We start from the raw sequence: 20,423 nt of genomic DNA, 5'->3' as shown, positions 1-20,423 counted from the left end.
TTTCTTTGCCCCTGTACGCATGAAATATGAGTTAATGTTATTCCACAGTCCAAACTACTAATGCATTAAGGTCACCCTATTATCCATATACTTTTTTTATACTAAAATATTGTTTAGTTTAATTTACGCCTTAAATCAGTCATGACCTCGACAGGACACAGGGCTGCTGTTCGAAGATTTTTATTGTGATTGAAAAGCGCCTAGTAATGTGCTTTCTTGTGGAAGTGCAGCTAACGGGGGCAAATTGTGCCCCAAAGAATAACACGAGACCTGAACTCCCATCGATGGTCAAGACCATCGCGACCATCGGGCTTGCGACGGAGACCCTGCGGTAGGGTCTCGCTGCCGCAATCCCTTGAGTGATTTTGGCTCTATCAGACGGTAGGCGTTCCCATGGGAATGCCTCCGTCTGGCAGCCACGCCCCCGGCACGCCCACCAAAGGGGGCATGCTGTCAATCAACATCGACAGCACGCCCCCTTTGGTGCAAGACCCGGAGCGACGGAGAGCCCGTCGCTATCCGGGTCTCACGCATGCGCACGACGGAGCTCCCTCCGTCATGCGCATGCACAGTGGGGCAACATCGACCCGCTTGCGTGCGTCCTGCGCTCGCGAGCGGGTCTGAATGACCCCCACAGTTTAGTAACTGACATCCGTGAGAGAATGCAGTTACGTTTGCATTTCAGTCCCTCTCTGAATCAGGCCCTAAGTTTGCGTAAAGTATTTACTAAACAACATATGATTTCATCATTACAACCTTCAGAGAAATGATTGACGGATGGAGACTAGTAGCACGGGGGGGGGGGGGTGGGGGGAGGTATCGGGAGGGGGGACATGAAGCAGAGATCTTACCCTGGTCTTCTAGGGAGTATTAGAATGAAATCGCTGTTAAGTGAATGAGCTACGCCCATCCTGACTAGTATTTGCTTCTGTTAAGGATTAAGATGATCAACAATTGATCATTTGAATGGTTCTATTGTTTGCGGCTTTCATTTGGAAGATGTAGAAAGCACTGATAGTAATAAGCTGAAGTTCTTTATCCAGATGCTATGTGTACTATGGCCCTGATTCAGAGCCGGACGCTCTGACCAGAGCGCTCGCTCTGAATCAGGGCCCACCTCCATTAAAATGGAGCGTCCTCCAGGACGCTCGTATAGCTGTGGGTCACCACCCACAGCATATACGAGCGTCCAACAAGATGGTCGCGATGGTCTTGACCATCGCGACCATCAGACTTGCGAGAGAAACCCTGTGGTCGGGTTTCTCAACCGCAAGGCCAGGAGTGATTTTGGCTCTATCAGAGCCAAAATCACTCCCACTGACATCGCTAGTGATGTCAGTGGGGCCGGCTTCAGACGGTAGACGTTCCCATAGGAACGCCTCCGTCTGGCAGGCACGCCCCCGGAACGCCCACCAAAGGGGGCGTGCTGTCAATCAACATCGACAGTCTTTCGTTCGCCGGGTCTCGCGCATGCGCACGACGGAGCTCCCTCCGTCATGCGCATGCGCAGTGGGGAACATCGACCCACTTGCGAGCGGACTGCTGCTCGCGAGTGGGTCTGAATTACCCCCTATATGTGTTTCATGTCATTTTAAAATACGTTTCTGCGTTGGTCATATTATCTTTTTTTCACTTTGATGTTATGCTTTTATGTATATATATATTTATATATAAATGACAGGCTTAATCGACGGCACTCTACCATTTGGGGTGCCCTATGTGACCACACCATCTACATCTAACTGCAAATATCAGGAGAGATTGGCAGATCGTTGCACTGTTTCCGCGACAACTTGACATATACATAGGGATATATTGTTCATACAGATTAGGTTTATTTTAACCCCTTGCTAAATATTTGGCCTCCAGAAGGGTAATCTGTATACAGACACTTAGCGGAGGCTATTTACATGGCGTACTGGTCGTACTGCTGTGATGGTTTACAAGGGGCATTTTTCGTTGGGTGGTCTCAGCTTGGACTACGACGGATGAAGAGCGAAAACAACATAAAAAATAAAACCGTGTCAGACAGGAGCACAGCGCGCTGATACCATTAACCCTTAGCGTAAGAGCTACAGCAAGGAAGGAGTCACTTACTGTGCCATTTACAGACCATGACGCGGTGGGCAAAACCATACATACTATTGGTATTGGCAAATACTGTCAGCAAATTATGGCAAAATAGGGGCTCTTCCTCGGCGTATCGGCCATGTACAATTCTCTGATGTACACCTAGTAGGATACGCACTGGTAATATGCCATGGAGGTGTAATATACCAGGTAGCATTCCAGGCCAAAATATAATATCCCTTGTAGTAATCCAGAAACATTATTCATAAGATGTATTATTCAGACAAGGGGCCTGATTCAGACCCACTCGCGAGCGGCTGTCCGCTCGCAAGTGGGTCAATGTTCTGGACTGAGCATGCGCACGACGGAGGGAGCTCCGTCTTGCGCATGCGCCAGACACGACGAGCGAAGGAAAGTCCTTTGCTCGTTGTGTCTGATCAAAGGGGGCATGCTGTCGATGTTGTTTGACAGCACGCCCCCTTTGGTAGGCGTGCCGGGGGCGTGCCACCCTGACGGGGGCGTTCCCGCGGGAACGCCTCCCGTCAGAAGCCGGCCCCACTGACATCACTAGTGATGTCAGTGGGAGTGATTTTGGCTCTGATAGAGCCAAAATCACTCTGGGCCTTGCGGTTGAAAACCTCAACCGCGGGCTCCGGCTCGCAGTTTCGATGGTCGCGATGGTCAAGACCATCGCGGCCATCAAAATGCACGCTCGTATAGCCTGTGGGTGGTGACCCACAGCTATACGAGCGTCCAGGAGGACGCTCCATTTTCATGGAGGCCGGCCCTCATTCAGAGCGTGCGCTCTGCTCAGAGCGTCCGGCTCTGAATGAGGGCCAAGGTGTACTATGTCCAGCAGTATACCCGCCAATGTGTAATATGCAGAGCAATAGGCCCAGCCTCGTATTATGCCAGGTAATATGCCCAGTAGTAGGCCAGTTAATATATGACCCACAGTTATTGTATTCCTATCTCAGCTGCCTGGATACACTGCTTCTCATTCCCCTATATACATACCGAGAGTCTAAATCAGAGACGGACGGATTTGCAGAGCCGCACTCCAGCAGCTGTTCAATTCCGACCATCTCAGAAGCAAATGACCTACTTACTGCATCTGCGATCCCAGCGGTGCGACTGGCGTCGCAGGCTGGGATTGCCTTCTCAACCATCGCGACCATCGGTTGCTCCTTTGGTCATGCTGCGGGATCTGAAGTCTCCTGCAGCCTGTTCGGGTGCTGGTCACATAAGAGCCATACTTGTGTGCTGCTCAGTGGCTAGGAGCACCGCTGGCTAATTTTCCGTCCCTGATGGCCCCCTGAGCATATTGCAATGAGGGAAAATAAGCTTTTGCAATACTTGTGTGCTGTTCAGTGGCTAAGAGCACCGCTGGCTAATCTTCCGTCCCCGGCCCCTGATGGCTGCCTGAGCACATTGCAAAGAATGAGGGCAAATAAGCCCTTGCATTACTTGTGTGCTGCTCAGTGGCTAGGAGCACCGTTGGCTAATCTTCCGTCCCCGGCCCCTGATGGCTGTCTGAGCACATTGCAAAAGAATGATGGTAAATAAGCTTTTGCAATACTTGTGTGCTGCTCAGTGGCTAAGAGCACCGCTGGCTAATCTTCCTTCCCCAGCACCTGATGGCTGCCTGAGCACATTGCAAAGAATGAAGGCAAATAAGCCCTTGCATTACTTGTGTGCTGCTCAGTGGCTAAGAGCACTGCTGGCTAATCTTCCATCCCCAACCTCTGATGGCTGTCTGAGCACATTGCTAAAGAATGAAGGCAAATAAGCCCTTGCATTACTTGTGTGCTGCTCAGTGGCTAAGAGCACTGCTGGCTAATCTTCCGACCCCAGCCCCTGATGGGCCACCTGAGCACATTGCAAAAGAATGATGGAAAAGACGCTTTTGCAGTACTTGTGTGCTGTTCAGTGGCTAAGAGCACCGCTGGCTAATCTTCCATCCCCAACCCCTGATGGCTGCCTGAGCACATTGCTAAAGAATGATGGAAAATAAGCCCTTGCATTACTTGTGTGCTGCTCAGTGGCTAAGAGCACCGCTGGCTAATCTTCCATCCCCAACCCCTGATGGCTCCCTGAGCACATTGCTAAAGAATGAGGGCAAATAAGCCATTGCATTACTTGTGTGCTGCTCAGTGGCTAAGAGCACCGCTGGCTAATCTTCCGTCCCCAGCACCTGATGGCTGCCTGAGCACATTGCTAAAGAATGATGGAAAAGAAGCCCTTGCATTACTTGTGTGCTGCTCAGTGGCTAAGAGCACTGCTGGCTAATCTTCCGTCCCCAGCCCCTGATGGCTGCCTGAGCACATTGCTAAAGAATGATGGTAAAGAAGCCCTTGCATTACTTGTGTGCTGCTCAGTGGCTAAGAGCACCGCTGGCTAATCTTCCGTCCCCAGCACCTGATGGCTGCCTGAGCACATTGCTAAAGAATGATGGAAAAGAAGCCCTTGCATTACTTGTGTGCTGCTCAGTGGCTAAGAGCACCGCTGGCTAATATTCTGTCCCCGGCCCCTGATGGCTGCCTGAGCACATTGCTAAAGAATGATGGTAAAGAAGCCCTTGCATTACTTGTGTGCTGCTCAGTGGCTAAGAGCACCGTTGGCTAATCTTCCGTCCCCAACACCTGATGGCTGTCTGAGCACATTGCTAAAGAATGATGGAAAAGAAGCCCTTGCATTACTTGTGTGCTGCTCAGTGGCTAAGAGCACTGCTGGCTAATCTTCCGTCCCCAGCCCCTGATGGCTGCCTGAGCACATTGCTAAAGAATGATGGATAAGAAGCCCTTGCATTACTTGTGTGCTGCTCAGTGGCTAAGAGCACCGCTGGCTAATATTCCGTCCCCAGCACCTGATGGCTGCCTGAACACATTGCTAAAGAATGATGGAAAAGAAGTCCTTGCATTACTTGTGTGCTGCTCAGTGGCTAAGAGCACTGCTGGCTAATCTTCTGTCCCAACCCCTGATGGCTTCCTGAGCACATTGCTGAAGAATGATGGAAAAGAAGCCCTTGCATTACTTGTGTGCTGCTCAGTGGCTAAGAGCACCGCTGGCTAATCTTCCGTCCCCAGCCCCTGATGGCTGCCTGAGCACATTGCTAAAGAATGATGGATAAGAAGCTCCTGCATTACTTGTGTGCTGCTCAGTGGCTAAGAGCACCGCTGGCTAATCTTCTGTCCCCGGCCCCTGATGGCTGCCTGAGCACATTGCTAAAGAATGATGGAAAAGAAGCCAGTGCACGTTTTAATTATAGGAGCAGCTGGAGAAGTCTTTATGGGACTCTCGTTTCTCCTAAAATATCACAGCTGTACAATACTTTCCACATTAAATGCCTTTTTAACCACTTTCCTTAATACAATTTGGTGCATTCATCTATAATTAGCTTTCCAGTAATGTCCGAGGAATTTAAGAGATTGGATAATGCTGACAAAGGTACGGAGTTAATATAAACATTGCGCTATTATCTTTAGATTATGTTTGATACAATAATTCCTGAACAAATTGGCAGCAAGTTCTTCAACAAGGGGCACGTGTGAAAGTTGGGGGGCTACATCAGATAAACAAAAACAGCACGTGTACCCTCATTCCCCAAATTATATATTCCATAATATTACCATATAAACCCCCCCACCTGTCATTGCTAAAAACAACAGGAATATTTACTCTTGTTCAAATATTTAAATGAAATAATAAAAAAAAATTGAAATCTGATCGCTGAGACAGAAGTGCTTATCATTGTAATCAAATATTTACATGTCTCTAATGGTGCATATAAACGGGCCGATCGTCAACGATAACGATATCGTTGAACTATCTCCCATGTGTGCTGAATGATCGATATTGATCATTCAGCACACCACGAACCCACCAACGATGGCCATCGACCCATGATCAACGATCGCGGGTCCCTATAGTAACCTGTTCGATACCGACCATGTTGGCTTGCATGCACGGGTGATGGACGATATCGTTCATATCGTCCATTTTAATCGTACCGTATAATTTACCGCCGGACCCATGCCCGGAGGTTGGAATCCCGGCAGAGGAGGAAATCCCGATCGTCCTAAGGTAAGTATATACTAACCTATTTCTACCCCATAACCCTCCGTTAGGGGTGCCTAACCCTATCCTCCCCTCCCCCAGTGCCTAAGCCCCCCTCTAAGTGCCTAAACCTAATCCCCCTTCCCCGCTACCTAACCCTAAATCCCCCCCGGGGGTGCCTAACGCTAACCCTCCCTTCCCCTAGCTTAAACCTAACCTCCCGGGGGGCGCCCAGCGTCTCTTCGATTGAGATGCCAGGCGTTTGGCTCCCGGCGTATGTCTAATGACAGGCGTCGGCATATCGACGCCTGTCTTTACACCCTTGCCGGGATTTGACAGTCGGGAAGCCAGCTGTCGGGATTAGGTCCGCCGGCTTCCCGACTGCTATGTCATTTGTTGTATAGCAGAATGTGCAACAGGTTGGCTTATAATAAGTTTAACTAATTGATAGGCTAAATGATTTATTTATAGTTACTTATACACCAGCATATCATACTTACCTACTCTCCCGATTGCCGTGAGTCGCGACAGTTTGCCGTGACGGGGGGCCGGGCCTAATGACTTAGGAACCTGCCCCTGCCCCCCAAAGTGACCATCTGTGTCTGCTCCCCAGGCATCTCCTGAGGAGCAGATAATAACAGCAGCCCCCCCCCCCCCTCCCCACACACACACCTCCTGGTTATACATTCAGTGGTTAGTATTGCTGCCTCACAGCAGTAGGGTCAGGGATTCATTTCCAACCAGGGACCTATCTGTGAGGAGTTTGTATGTCCTCCCAGTGTTTGCATGGGTTTTCTACCATCCTCCAAATGGCTACTGACCAACATGAACTCCCACTGTGTACCTGTCTCTGAGGTAAGGGATCTAGATTGCAAGCTCTGGTGGGGGCAGAGAGTGATGTGAATGAGTAAATGTTCTCCATATAACGCTACGTAATATGTGCGCACTGTATGAATAATGCACTGGATGGTTCCGTGTGCGGTTGCGGATACAGACTGGAGCCTGTGAGATAAAGCAATGTACTGTATTAGTAATAATAATAATAATCATTTTATTTATATAGCGTTTTTCTCCTAAAGTACTCGTGCTTAGTAAGCGTTACTTGGGGGGTATGCAGTCGGGATGTCGACGGTCGAAATGCCGACTGCCAGCTTCCCGACTGTCTAATCCCAACGGGACTAATTACAGGCGTCGCCATGACACTACCACCACCATGCTCTCTGATGAGGTGGTATGTTTTGGATCATGAGCAGTCCCTTTCCTTCTCCAAACTCTTCTCTTCCCATCACTCTGGTACAAGTTGATCTTTGTCTCATCTGTCCATAGGATGTTGTTCCAGAACTGTAATGGCTTTTTTAGATGTTGTTTGGCAAACTCTAATCTGGTCTTCCTGTTTTTGAGGCTCACCAATGGTTTACATCTTGTGGTGAACCCTCTATATTCACTCTTTGACACATATACACCTACCTCCTGGAGAGTGTTCTTGATTTGGCCAACTGTCGAGAAGGGATTTTTCTTCACCAGGGAAATAATTGTTCTGTCATCCACCACAGTTGTTTTCCGTGGTCTTCCGGGTCTTTTGGTATTGCTGAGCTTTCCGGTGCGTTCTTTCTTTTTAAGAATGTTCCAAACAGTTGATTTGGCCACACCTAATGTTTTTGCTATCTCTCTGATGGGTTTGTTTTGATTTTTCAGCCTAATGATGGCTTCACTGATAGTGACAGCTCTTTGGATCTCATATTGAGAGTCGACAGCAACTGATTCCAAATGCAAATGTCACACCTAGAATCAACTCCAGACCTTTTACCTGCTTAATTGATAATGAAATAACGAGGGAATAACCCACACCTGTAAATGAATTAGCTTTTGAGATGATAGTCCCATTACTTTTGGCCCTTTTAAAAGTGGGAGGCACATATAGAAACCGTTGTAATTCCTACACCGTTCACCTGATTTGGATGTAATTACCCTCAAATTAAATCTGAAAGTCTGCAGGTAAAGCACATCTTGTTTGTTTCATTTCAAAACCATTGTGGTGGTGAATATAGGGCAAAATCTGAAAATTCTGTCACTGTCCCAATATTTATGGACCTGACTGTATGTATGTATATATATATATATATATATATATATATATATATATTTATATATATGGCTGTGTGTGTACATATAATATATATGATAATAAAAGTTTAAAAGTGATATATAAGAGCGACCTCTTTGTGAATTCAAGAGAAAAAAGTGTCACGTGACGGCGTGGCTACGTGGGATAATTGCTGCATTAGATATGGTTCCTCTCAGAAATCTGGAGAAGGAAGAGTGGATGACACCTAGAATTCAGCATCTGAATGAGGAGCTCTGGGAGGAAGGATTATCTCCATTTACTGCCCTTAGGGTGTCCCGTGTCATCTGCAGAAAAGTAAATCATTCTGCTAAACTCAAATAATTGTGATGAGGGACGTGTAGCCTTTGATGTGTAATAATCTGACATCGGAGGAATGTTCAGCAAAGGATTAGAGAAGGAGGCTGCACTGATTGAAGAACCAGGAGCATCTGACAGAGGAGACCACAAAGCTTTGTGCAGTTCCTGTAACGTGGACAATAGCACGTTCCTGCTCTGTAATATAGAGCATTAGGTATATAATAACACAGTCAGGTGTCTCTGGGGTCAGAATGGACTTTTGGTCGTACATAATGAATTCAGTGCATGATGTGAATTGATATGTGGACTGTTAGAAGGTCGAGGACTCTGGGTCTGAGCCAGTGCTCAACCTAAGTCTGCCCGTGTGACGCAACTTGCGCAAATTCACACTGTGCATGCTCAAAGAATGGCCGGCGTGCAATTGCTACCATAGAGTCAAACGCAATTTGGTCCCATCAACCCTTACGACCAAAGAAGGGGGCACAGAAGTGAGAAGAGGTGACCTCAGGTAGGCAAGGTTCAGCGAGGACGTGTTTCCGCGAATGCGGCCCACGCAGCCCCGCAAATATTCGGTCACGTGCCTGTTAAGCGGCGTATCTGTTGTAATTGCTGTAGGGAGATGAAAGTGGGCCCTCGCGATGCTGTCGCGTTAGGAGATTGCCGCATATGCAGAGACCTACGCATCTCGGGTGCACCTTATGGGCAGAAACGCACCTTTTCGTATGTACATTTGTTTTGCGTAACTTGCTCCCATTTTACTTTCCAACTCTGCTTCTCCCCCCTTGTTACTAGCCTGATTCTGATAAAGACCTTCTACCCAAAAGTAAAATTGTGCCATAAGACCACATTGTGGGGGCCACCACCCGAGCTATGCCGAGGCACTCACCCATCAATGGCCAGTTTCCTGGTCACAGGAAGCGGAGAAGTGCGACCTCGCCTCTGTCCTGCACATCCATCCAGCTATCGCAGCACAAGAAAGCGCCAAATTGCTGGTAGGTCATTCTCTAGCCTCAGCCAGGAGGAGAAATGATCAGATGCCCCCTTAGTGGCTGCAGTGAAGGACATTAGAGACCTGATTCAGTGACGGACACAGTGGAGCGATGCTTGTCTACTGCCCACGCCTCTTAAGTCATACCGCCCATGCCTCCTGATTGTTAGCGCAGTTCGGATTCAGACGCACGGGCTCGGACATGTATTTAAAGCGTATTGGGCTTTCTGGGTGGTGACTTGGAGGTGGGAAGTCAGATGCGCGGAAATTCTGGTGCAGGCTTCTATGGTGTGACCCTTGGCGGCGTCTAAAAATGCGCCAATGTGGGCTTCTCAGTCCTTGCACATCCGGACGCACGGCTGTGCACCAGGGAAGGGATTTGTATCGGCAGATGCTACAGCGAGAAAAGAACGCAGACACCTGGGCGTCCACGGCGCTGTGTAACGTTCTTCTATAAAGCAAATGGTTCTGGTCACATGGCAGAAATGATAGCCGTGTATCACGCCCTCCTACTTTTCCCGGCAGGATGCTCAGCGTCTCTCAGTGTTCTGCAATCTGCTCTCTGATACGCTGGCAGCGCGGCGGGGTAATATCATACCGTCGTCTTCTCCCATAGACTTGTGCAGATGTCAGTATCCTCACACAGATACACCCACCAATGTGTACAATAGGTTCTTACCTGGTGGTCTTGGCTGTTGGCCCCATGCAATAAAATCTCAGAGATAAGTTTAGTAACAAACTATGAAATATAATGATGGTAGGGGATGAATCTATTGTAGACAAACAGTATACAGCAGCTAGTTGTCTATATACCTTAACGGCTGCTCAGGTCCAGTGTCTGTGTATTTCCTCTATAGGTGACTCCCTCCTAGCTCCTGCTGTCTCTTATACACTGATTGAGCAATACCAAGCTGGTCACACAGGACTTCACCAAGTCCCACACAGGGGGTTATGATACACGTCTCCGACCACAATGGTGCATAACCTCATCCCCATCCACAGGGAGTCACTACCTCAGCCCCATCCACAGGGAGTCACTACCTCAGCCCCATCCTCAGGGAGTCACTACCTCAGCCCCATCCACAGGGAGTCACTACCTCAGCCCCATCCTCAGGGAGTCACTACCTCAGCCCCATCCTCAGGGAGTCACTACCTCAGCCCCATCCACAGTGAGTCACTACCTCATCCCCATCCACAGGGAGTCACTACCTCAGCCCCATCCACAGGGAGTCACTACCTCAGTCCCGTCTACAGGGAGTCACTACCTCAGCCCCATCCACAGGGAGTCACTACCTCAGCCCCATCCTCAGGGAGTCACTACCTCATCCCCATCCACAGGGAGTCACTACCTCAGCCCCATCCACAGGGAGTCACTACCTCAGCCCCATCCACAGAGAGTCACTACCTCAGCCCCATCCTCAGGGAGTCACTACCTCAGCCCCATCCACAGGGAGTCACTACCTCAGCCCCATCCTCAGGGAGTCACTACCTCAGCCCCATCCTCAGGAGTCATTACCTCACCCCCATCCATAGGAGTCACTACCTCAGCCCCATCCACAGGGAGTCACTACCTCAGCCCCATCTACATGGAGTCACTACCTCACCCCCATCCACAGGGAGTCACTACCTCACCCCCATCCACAGGGAGTCACTACCTCAGCCCCATCCACAGGGAGTCACTACCTCAGCCCCATCCACAGGGAGTCACTACCTCAGCCCCATCTACATGGAGTCACTACCTCACCCCCATCTACAGGGAGTCACTACCTCAGCCCCATCCACAGGGAGTCACTACCTCAGCCCCATCCACATGAAGTCACTACCTCACCCCCATCCATAGGGAGTCACTACCTCAGCCCCATCCACAGGGAGTCACTACCTCAGCCCCATCCTCAGGAAGTCACTACCTCAGCCCCATCCACAGGGAGTCACTACCTCATCCCCATCTACAGGGAGTCACTATCTCACCCCCATCCACAGGGAGTCACTACCTCAGCCCCATCCATAGGAGTCACTACCTCAGCCCCATCCACAGGGAGTCACTACCTCAGCCCCATCCTCAGGGAGTCACTACCTCAGCCCCATCTACAGGGAGTCACTACCTCAGCCCCATCCTCAGGGAGTCACTACCTCAGCCCCATCTACAGGAAGTCACTACCTCAGCCCCATCCACAGGGAGTCACTACCTCAGCCCCATCTACATGGAGTCACTACCTCAGCCCCATCCTCTGGAAGTCACTACCTCACCCCCATTCACAGGGAGTCACTACCTCAGCCCCATCCACAGGGAGTCACTACCTCAGCCCCATCCTCAGGGAGTCACTACCTCAGCCCCATCCACAGGGAGTCACTACCTCAGCCCCATGCTCAGGGAGTCACTACCTCAGCCCCATCCTCAGGAGTCATTACCTCAGCCCCATCCATAGGAGTCACTACCTCAGCCCCATCCACAGGGAGTCACTACCTCAGCCCCATCCATAGGAGTCACTACCTCAGTCCCGTCTACAGGGAGTCACTACCTCAGCCCCATCCACAGGGAGTCACTACCTCAGCCCCATCCTCAGGGAGTCACTACCTCATCCCCATCCACAGGGAGTCACTACCTCAGCCCCATCCACAGGGAGTCACTACCTCAGCCCCATCCACAGAGAGTCACTACCTCAGCCCCATCCTCAGGGAGTCACTACCTCAGCCCCATCCACAGGGAGTCACTACCTCAGCCCCATCCTCAGGGAGTCACTACCTCAGCCCCATCCTCAGGAGTCATTACCTCACCCCCATCCATAGGAGTCACTACCTCAGCCCCATCCACAGGGAGTCACTACCTCACCCCCATCCACAGGGAGTCACTACCTCAGCCCCATCCTCAGGAAGTCACTACCTCACCCCCATCCACAGGGAGTCACTACCTCAGCACCATCCACAGGGAGTCACTACCTCTGCCCCATCCACAGGGAGTCACTACCTCAGCCCCATCCACAGAGATTCACTACCTCAGCCCCATCCTCAGGGAGTCACTACCTCAGCCCCATCCACAGGGAGTCACTACCTCAGCCCCATCCTCAGGGAGTCACTACCTCAGCCCCATCCTCAGGAGTCATTACCTCACCCCCATCCATAGGAGTCACTACCTCAGCCCCATCCACAGGGAGTCACTACCTCACCCCCATCCACAGGGAGTCACTACCTCAGCCCCATCCTCAGGAAGTCACTACCTCACCCCCATCCACAGGGAGTCACTACCTCAGCCCCATCCACAGGGAGTCACTACCTCTGCCCCATCCACAGGGAGTCACTACCTCAGCCCCATCTACATGGAGTCACTACCTCACCCCCATCTACAGGGAGTCACTACCTCAGCCCCATCCACAGGGAGTCACTACCTCAGCCCCATCCACATGAAGTCACTACCTCACCCCCATCCATAGGGAGTCACTACCTCAGCCCCATCCACAGAGAGTCACTACCTCAGCCCCATCCTCAGGAAGTCACTACCTCAGCCCCATCCACAGGGAGTCACTACCTCAGCCCCATCCACAGGGAGTCACTACCTCAGCCCCATCCTCAGGAGTCATTACCTCAGCCCCATCCTCAGGAAGTCACTACCTCACCCCCATCCACAGGGAGTCACTACCTCACCCCCATCCACAGGGAGTCACTACCTCAGCCCCATCCAGAGGGAGTCACTACCTCAGCCCCATCCTCAGGGAGTCACTACCTCAGCCCCATCCACAGGGAGTCACTACCTCAGCCCCATCTACATGGAGTCACTACCTCACCCCCATCCACAGGGAGTCACTACCTCAGCCCCATCCTCAGGAAGTCACTACCTCAGCCCCATCCACAGGGAGTCTCTACCTCAGCCCCATCCACAGGGAGTCACTACCTCAGCCCCATCTACATGGAGTCACTACATCAGCCCCATTCTCAGGGAATCACTACCTCACCCCCATCCACAGGGAGTCACTACCTCAGCCCCATCCACAGGGAGTCACTACCTCAGCCCCATCCTCAGGAAGTCACTAACTCAGCCCCATCCACAGGAGTCACTACCTCAGCCCCATCCACAGGGAGTCAGTACCTCAGCCCCATCCACAGGGAGTCACTACTTCAGCCCCATCCTCAGGAAGTCATTACCTCAGCCCCATCCACAGGGAGTCACTACCTCAGCCCCATCTACGGGAAGTCAGTACCTCATCCCCATCCTCAGGAAGTCACTACCTCAGCCCTATCCACAGGAGTCACTACCTCAGCCCCATTCACAGTAAGTCACTACCTCAGCCCCATCCACAGGGAGTCACTACCTCAGCCCCATTCACAGGAAGTCACTACCTCAGCCCCATCCACAGGGAGTCACTACCTCAGCCTCATCCACAGAGAGGCATTACCTCAGCCCCATCCACATGGAGCCACTACCTCAGCCTCATCCACAGGGAGGCACTACCTCAGCCCCATCCACATGGAGCCACTACCTCAGCCTCATCCACAGGGAGGCACTACCTCAGCCCCATCCACAGGGAGTCATTACCTCAGCCCCATCCACATGGAGTCACTGCCTCATCCACAGGGAGTATATATATACAGTCCGGTCCATAAATATTGGTACATTGACAGAATTTTCAGATTTTGGCCTCTATTCACCACCACAATGGTTTTGAAATGTAACAAACAAGATGTGCTTTAACTGCAGACTTTCAGATTTAATTTGAGGGTAATTACATCCAAATCGGGTGAACGGTGTAGGAATTACAACAGTTTCAATATGTGCCTCCTGCTTTTTAAGGGGCCAAAAGTAATGGGACTATCAACTCAAAAGCTATTTCATGGACAGGTGTGGGCTATTCCCTCAATATTTCATTATCAATTAAGCAGGTAAAAGGTCTGGAGTTGATTCTAGGTGTGACATTTGCATTTGGAATCAGTTGCTGTCAACTCTCAATATGAGATCCAAAGAGCTGTCACTATCAGTGAAGCAAGCCATCATTAGGCTGAAAAATCAAAACAAACCCATCAGAGAGATAGCAAAAACATTTGGTGTGGCCAAATCAACTGTTTGGAACATTCTTAAAAATAAAGAACGCACCGGAGAGCTCAGCAACACCAAAAGACCCGGAAGACCACGGAAAACAACTGTGGTGGATGACAAAAGAATTATTTCCCTGGTGAAGAAAAACCACTTCACAACAGTCGGCCAAATCAAGAACACTCTCCAGGAGGTAGATGTATATGTGTCAAAGTCAACAATCAAGAGAAGACTTCACAAGAGTGAATATAGAGGGTTCACCACAAGATGCAAACCGTTGGTGAGCCACAAAAACAGGAAGACCAGATTAGAGTTTGCCAAACAACATCTAAAAAAGCCATTACAGTTCTGGAACAACATCCTACTGACAGATGAGACAAAGATCAACTTGTACCAGAGTGAAGAGAAAAGAAGGAAAGGAACTGCTCATGATCCAAAACATACCACCTCATCAGTGAAGCATGGTGGTGGTAGTGTCATGGCGTGGGCATGTATTGCTGCCAATGGAACTGGTTCCCTTTGTATTTATTGATGATGTGACTGCTGGCAAAAGCAGCAGAATGAATTCTGAAGTGTTTCGGGCAATATTATATGCTCATATTCAGTCAAATGCTTTAGAACTCATTGGACAGCGCTTCACAGTGCAGATGGACAATGACCCGAAGCATACTGCAAAAGCAACCAAAGAGTTTTGTAAGGCTAAAAAGTGGAATGTTATGCAATGGCCAAGTCAATCCCCTGACCTGAATCTGATTGAGCATGCATTTCACTTGATGAAGACAAAACTGAAGGGAAAATGCCCCAAGAACAAGCAGGAACTGAAGACATTTGCAGTAGAGGCCTGGCAGAGCATCACCAGGGATGAAACCCAGTGTCTGGTGATGTCTATGCATTCCAGACTTCAGGCTGTAATTGCCTGCAAAGGATTTGCAACAAAGTATTAAAAAGTGAAAGTTAGATTTAGGATTGTTTAGTTTGTCCCATTACTTTTGGCCCCTTAAAAAGTGGGAGACACATATAGAAACCGTCGTAATTCCTACACCGTTCACCTGATTTGGATGTAATTACCCTCAAATTAAATCTGAAAGTCTGCAGTTAAAGCACATCTTGTTTGTTTCATTTCAAAACCATTGTGGTGGTGAATAGAGGACAAAATATGAAAATTCTGTCAATGTCCCAATATTTATGGACCTGACTGTATATATATATATATATATATATATATATATATATATATATATATATATAACCAAAACAACCCCCTTCTCGCTTTAAACCAGTATCACCAATTCCCCCCCCCTCCTTTCCTTCCCTTAAACTGTCACTATGTTTCCTGTACACTGGTAAATTATCTCACTATAGAGATATATAATAGCGAGAAGGACTGGGAGCAGAACAGGGCTGACAGCTGTATATCTGATCATGCTGGTGGTAGTGCATTTGTGAAAATAAGTAATTCACTTTTTTATATATTTTACTGTAGGAATTTGGCACTTAGACTGTCTCCGAGCCAGCTGGTCCAGGTAAGGCTGTAATACATTGCTGTACATGGGATTACTGTATGAGAACATACTATACTGAGTGACAGGCTGGATGCATCACGTCTTCTTTCCTTATAAGAATGGAGTCATGTTCCTCTCATTTTGAAATGCAGAAATGTTTAAGACTTTGATTTATCAATGCGTGAGCCAGTCTTCATGTGCAGACTGGTCTGGCATAGTGGTAAGCACAGGCCAGTATCACCAGGTCATTATCACCAGGCCAGTATCACCAGGGCCGTATCACCAGACCAGTATTACCAGGGCATTATCACCAGGGCCGTATCCCCAGGGCAGTTAGCTCTAACCAAGCTTCCTTATCAATACACTTTTGGGAACATAAAGCAAATTATACTTTTCACAGAGAGTAACAGTGGCCACCACTAAGATACCGTGTGACTAACAGTGGCCACCAATAAGATACCATATGGCTAAGAGTGGCCACCACTAAGATACCGTGTGACTAACAGTGGCCACCAATAAGATACCATATGGCTAAGAGTGGCCACCACTAAGATACCGTGTGACTAACAGTGGCCACCAATAAGATACCATATGGCTAAGAGTGGGCACCACTAAGATACTGTGTGACTAAGAGTGGCCACCACTAAGATACCATATGGCTAAGAGTGGCCACCACTAAGATACCGTGTGACTAACAGTGGCCACCAATAAGATACCATATGGCTAAGAGTGGCCACCACTAAGATACTGTGTGACTAACAGTGGCCACCAATAATATACCATATGGCTAAGAGTGGCCACCACTAAGATACCGTGTGACTAAGAGTGGCCACCACTAAGATCCCATATGGCTAAGAGTGGCCACCACTAAGATACCGTGGGACTAAGAGTGGCCACCACTAAGATCCCATATGGCTAAGAGTGGCCACCACTAAGATACCGTGGGACTAAGAGTGGCCACCACTAAGATACTGTGGGACTAAGAGTGGCCACCACTAAGACATCCTGTGACTAAAAGTGACCACCAGTAAAATACCGTGTGACTAAGAGTGGCCACCAGTAAGATACCGTGTGACTAAGAGTGGCCACCAGTAAAATACCGTGTGATTAAGAGTGGCTGCCCCTAAGATACCGTGTGACTGAGAGTGGCCACCAGTAAGATACCATGTGACTAAGAGTGGCCACAACTAAGATACTGTGTGACTAACACTGGCCACCACTAATATACTGTGTGACTAACAGTGGCCACCACTAAGATACCATATGGCTAAGAGTGGGCACCAGTAAGATACCGTGTGACTAAGAGTGGCCACCACTAAGATACTGTGTGACTAACAGTGGCCACCACTAGTATACCATGTGACTAACAGTGGCCACCAGTAAGATACCATATGGCTAAGAGTGGCCACCACTAAAATACCATGTGACTAAGAGTGGCCACCACTAAAATACCATGTGACTAAGAATGGCCACCACTAAGATACCGTGGGACTAAGAGTGGCCACCGCTAAGATACCGTGGGACTAAGAGTGGCCACCGCTAAGATACCGTGGGACTAAGAGTGGTCACCACTAAGACACCCTGTGACTAAGCGTGACCACCAGTAAAATACCGTATGACTAAGAGTTGCCACCAGTAAGATACCGTGTGGCTAAGAGTGACCACCAGTAAGATACCGTGTGACTGAGAGTGACCACCAGTAAAATACAGTGTGACTAAGAGTGGCCACCAGTAAAATACAGTGTGAATAAGAGTGGCCACCAGTAAAATACTGTGTAACTAAGAGTGGCCACCAGTAAAATACCGTGTGAATAAGAGTGGCCACCAGTAAAATACCGTGTGAATAAGAGTGGCCCTGGAAGCTAAAGCCATCTTCGATCTGGACAGTCTGGCATTGGGCTTTTCATGCTGACAAAACTTTCTCCTACACCTAAAAGTTGAGACTCTCAAATAACGTTATAATAAAACTGTCCAGGTTTTTGTTGCTTTCAAACAACAGAAAATGTTTTTCCACGGTCTAAATGAGCAATACAGACTTTGTATTATTTCCCACTGATCTATGTCCCTTTCCTCGGAAACACAATCTACTTTGGCACTTTCCTGGATTAGTGCTAATGGACGCAAGGACGGAACTGTTTTTGTAATAGAGAAAGAGGAACATTCAGTTAATACACAGAACCGAGCAGTGACTGATATATGGCAGCTGGTTTCCTTTGTATTTGGTTATCAGTAGAAAGCGGTACTGATCCAGTGAATCTGTCACTCCGTCTTGTTGAGTGAAACCTAGTACAGTGTGTTTTATTACTAACATTCCGTCATCTGCAGCACATTACATAACCACTGCAGCACATTACATAACCACTGCAGCAGTCAGGGGCATTTCTATAGAGGAGGGGGCCGTGCGTAGTCTCTGTCCGGGGCCCCCTCCTCTCTCTCCGGCGGCCGCACCTGCAGACTCTGGACACTAGAGTGTGCCCGGAGTCCACAGCGCATGGGCATGTCACCGGGAAAATGGCGCCGTGGCCATTTTCCCGGTGTTTTCCCTATTACGCATGTGCAATATGCCGGGCGAAAAATGGCTGCGGTGGCCAATATTCCAGGCGATTTTCACAGCGCTGATACCCGCTCCGACGTGGGATTCCGGAGGCGGAGAGGTAAGTATTAAACATATGGGTGCAGGGTGTGCCATGTGGGCCCCCTCTGGATCCAGGGGCCCCTGCACCCATCATAGATACGCCCCTGGCTGCAGTTTCTATAGTTCTCCTTATGGATTAAATGTGTAATTATCCTGTCTCTAATTCTTCTAGAATCAGGTCTGTTCTAGGACAGATGTTGCATCAAGTCTCTTCCAAGAGAGGTGGAACATCAGGGTTGTCCAGGGACAGGTGGGGCATCGGGGCTGTCCGGGCACAGGTGTGGCATCGGGGCTGCCCGGGGGCAGGTGGGGCATCGGGGCTGTCTGGGGGCAGGTGGGGAATCGGGGCTGTCCAGGGACAGGTGCTGCATCGGAGTTGTTCTGTCACAAGTGGGGCATCGGGGCTGTCCGGGGACAGGTGGGGCATCGGGGCTGTCTGGGGACAGGTGCTGCATCGGAGTTGTTCTGGGACAAGTGGGGCATCGGGGCTATCCGGGGGCAGGTGGGGCATCGGGGCTGTCCGGGAACAGGTGGGGCATCGGGGCTGTCCGGGGGCAGGTGGGGCATTGGGGCTGTCCGGGGACAGGTGGGGCATTGGAACTACCCCGGGATAGGTGGCGCATTGGGACTACCCCAGAATAGGTGGCTCATGAGGACTGCACCAGGACAGATGGTGCACCTTCATATTTTATCACAAGTGACTCAATTAACCAGTTTTATAGCTTATTCATCAATGTGCAGAAGCACAGCTCACATGCCGTTATGTGACGGCCTACTTTTGCACAAGTGAGATGAGATGAAGACAGGGTCAACGCTGCCACTAGTGGATGAATGAATGACATAAAGTTGCTTTAAAAAGAAAAAAAAAAACAGATACCATCGGCAAAATGCGTCAGCTGAGACAGACCTTTGCGGCGATGCATTGTTGTCCACTGTTGTCATTTTGGATATCACTCCCCCCCCTGCTGTTTAAAACTGTTATTTGCAGCAATATAAAATTGGGGACTTGGACAGTACGGCTCGATTCAATGCAATCGCGTCATCCAAGCCCCCGCCCCTCCCGCAGATGTGGAGCTCTGACTGCCCTTTTTGGAGCATTTTGCATGTATGGTAGGGCACAAGTAGGCACAGGGGTTCCCGAAGGGTTCACCCAGAAGGGGATTCGAGGAGTGTGGTCCAGCAAATCACATCATCACAGACCGCCCCATGCTATGAAATGATGGTGGTCTACCTGGGGTGCTGGAGGTCTCCACGCCGTTCTGCAGTCTCCCTGGGGTCTATTTACTAAGCAGTGTTAGGAGACAGAGTGAAAGCTGATAAGGTGCCAGCCAATCAGCTCCCAACTGCCATCTCACAGGCTGTGTTTGAAAAATGACAGTAGGAGCTGATTGGCTGGCACCTTATCACCTTTCACTCTGTCTCCTAACACTGCTTAGTAAATAGACCCCCCGGCCTTTGTGGTTGAGTAGACAAGTACGGCCTGGGAATAATAAGGTGAAAGAATGGACCTATAATGGCGCAAAGTGTTTGTTTACCATTTACCTCGTCTCAATTTTACGCTGTTTTTAGTGCTCACAAATGTTAACGCTCCGGACAGTATAATGAGCTCTATGGCAGCGCTCAGTAAGTAGGCAGTACCCTGTTCCGTGGGGGCACCTTTGGGCCGCGTTAATGAACGCACTGTAGCGCTGAAAGAAAGAAATAAAGATACGATTTTGTCTGCACTT

General features: G+C 49.4%; 1 protein-coding gene across 2 annotated transcripts in view; it reads left to right on the top strand.

Moving 5' to 3' along the window:
• The window catches only part of CDON (cell adhesion associated, oncogene regulated), a 220,354-nt gene that overhangs the window by 19,902 nt on the left and 180,029 nt on the right, over positions 1–20,423 (top strand). The window contains exon 2 of one of the 2 annotated variants that reach the window (XM_088481766.1): positions 16,043–16,082. The exons of the other annotated variant lie outside the window; for it this stretch is intronic. The gene's annotated coding sequence lies outside the window, so the exon portion shown is untranslated. The remainder of the gene's footprint in view (positions 1–16,042; positions 16,083–20,423) is intronic. 2 annotated transcript variants of the gene reach the window in all.

This window comes from Taudactylus pleione, unplaced genomic scaffold, assembly GCF_031769625.1.
Source record: "Taudactylus pleione unplaced genomic scaffold, aTauple2 ptg000278l, whole genome shotgun sequence".
In the NCBI taxonomy this organism is placed as follows: Eukaryota; Metazoa; Chordata; class Amphibia; order Anura; family Myobatrachidae; genus Taudactylus; species Taudactylus pleione.
The sequence above is the reverse complement of the archived record's forward strand: the minus strand, read 5'-3'. Positions and strand labels throughout refer to the sequence as shown.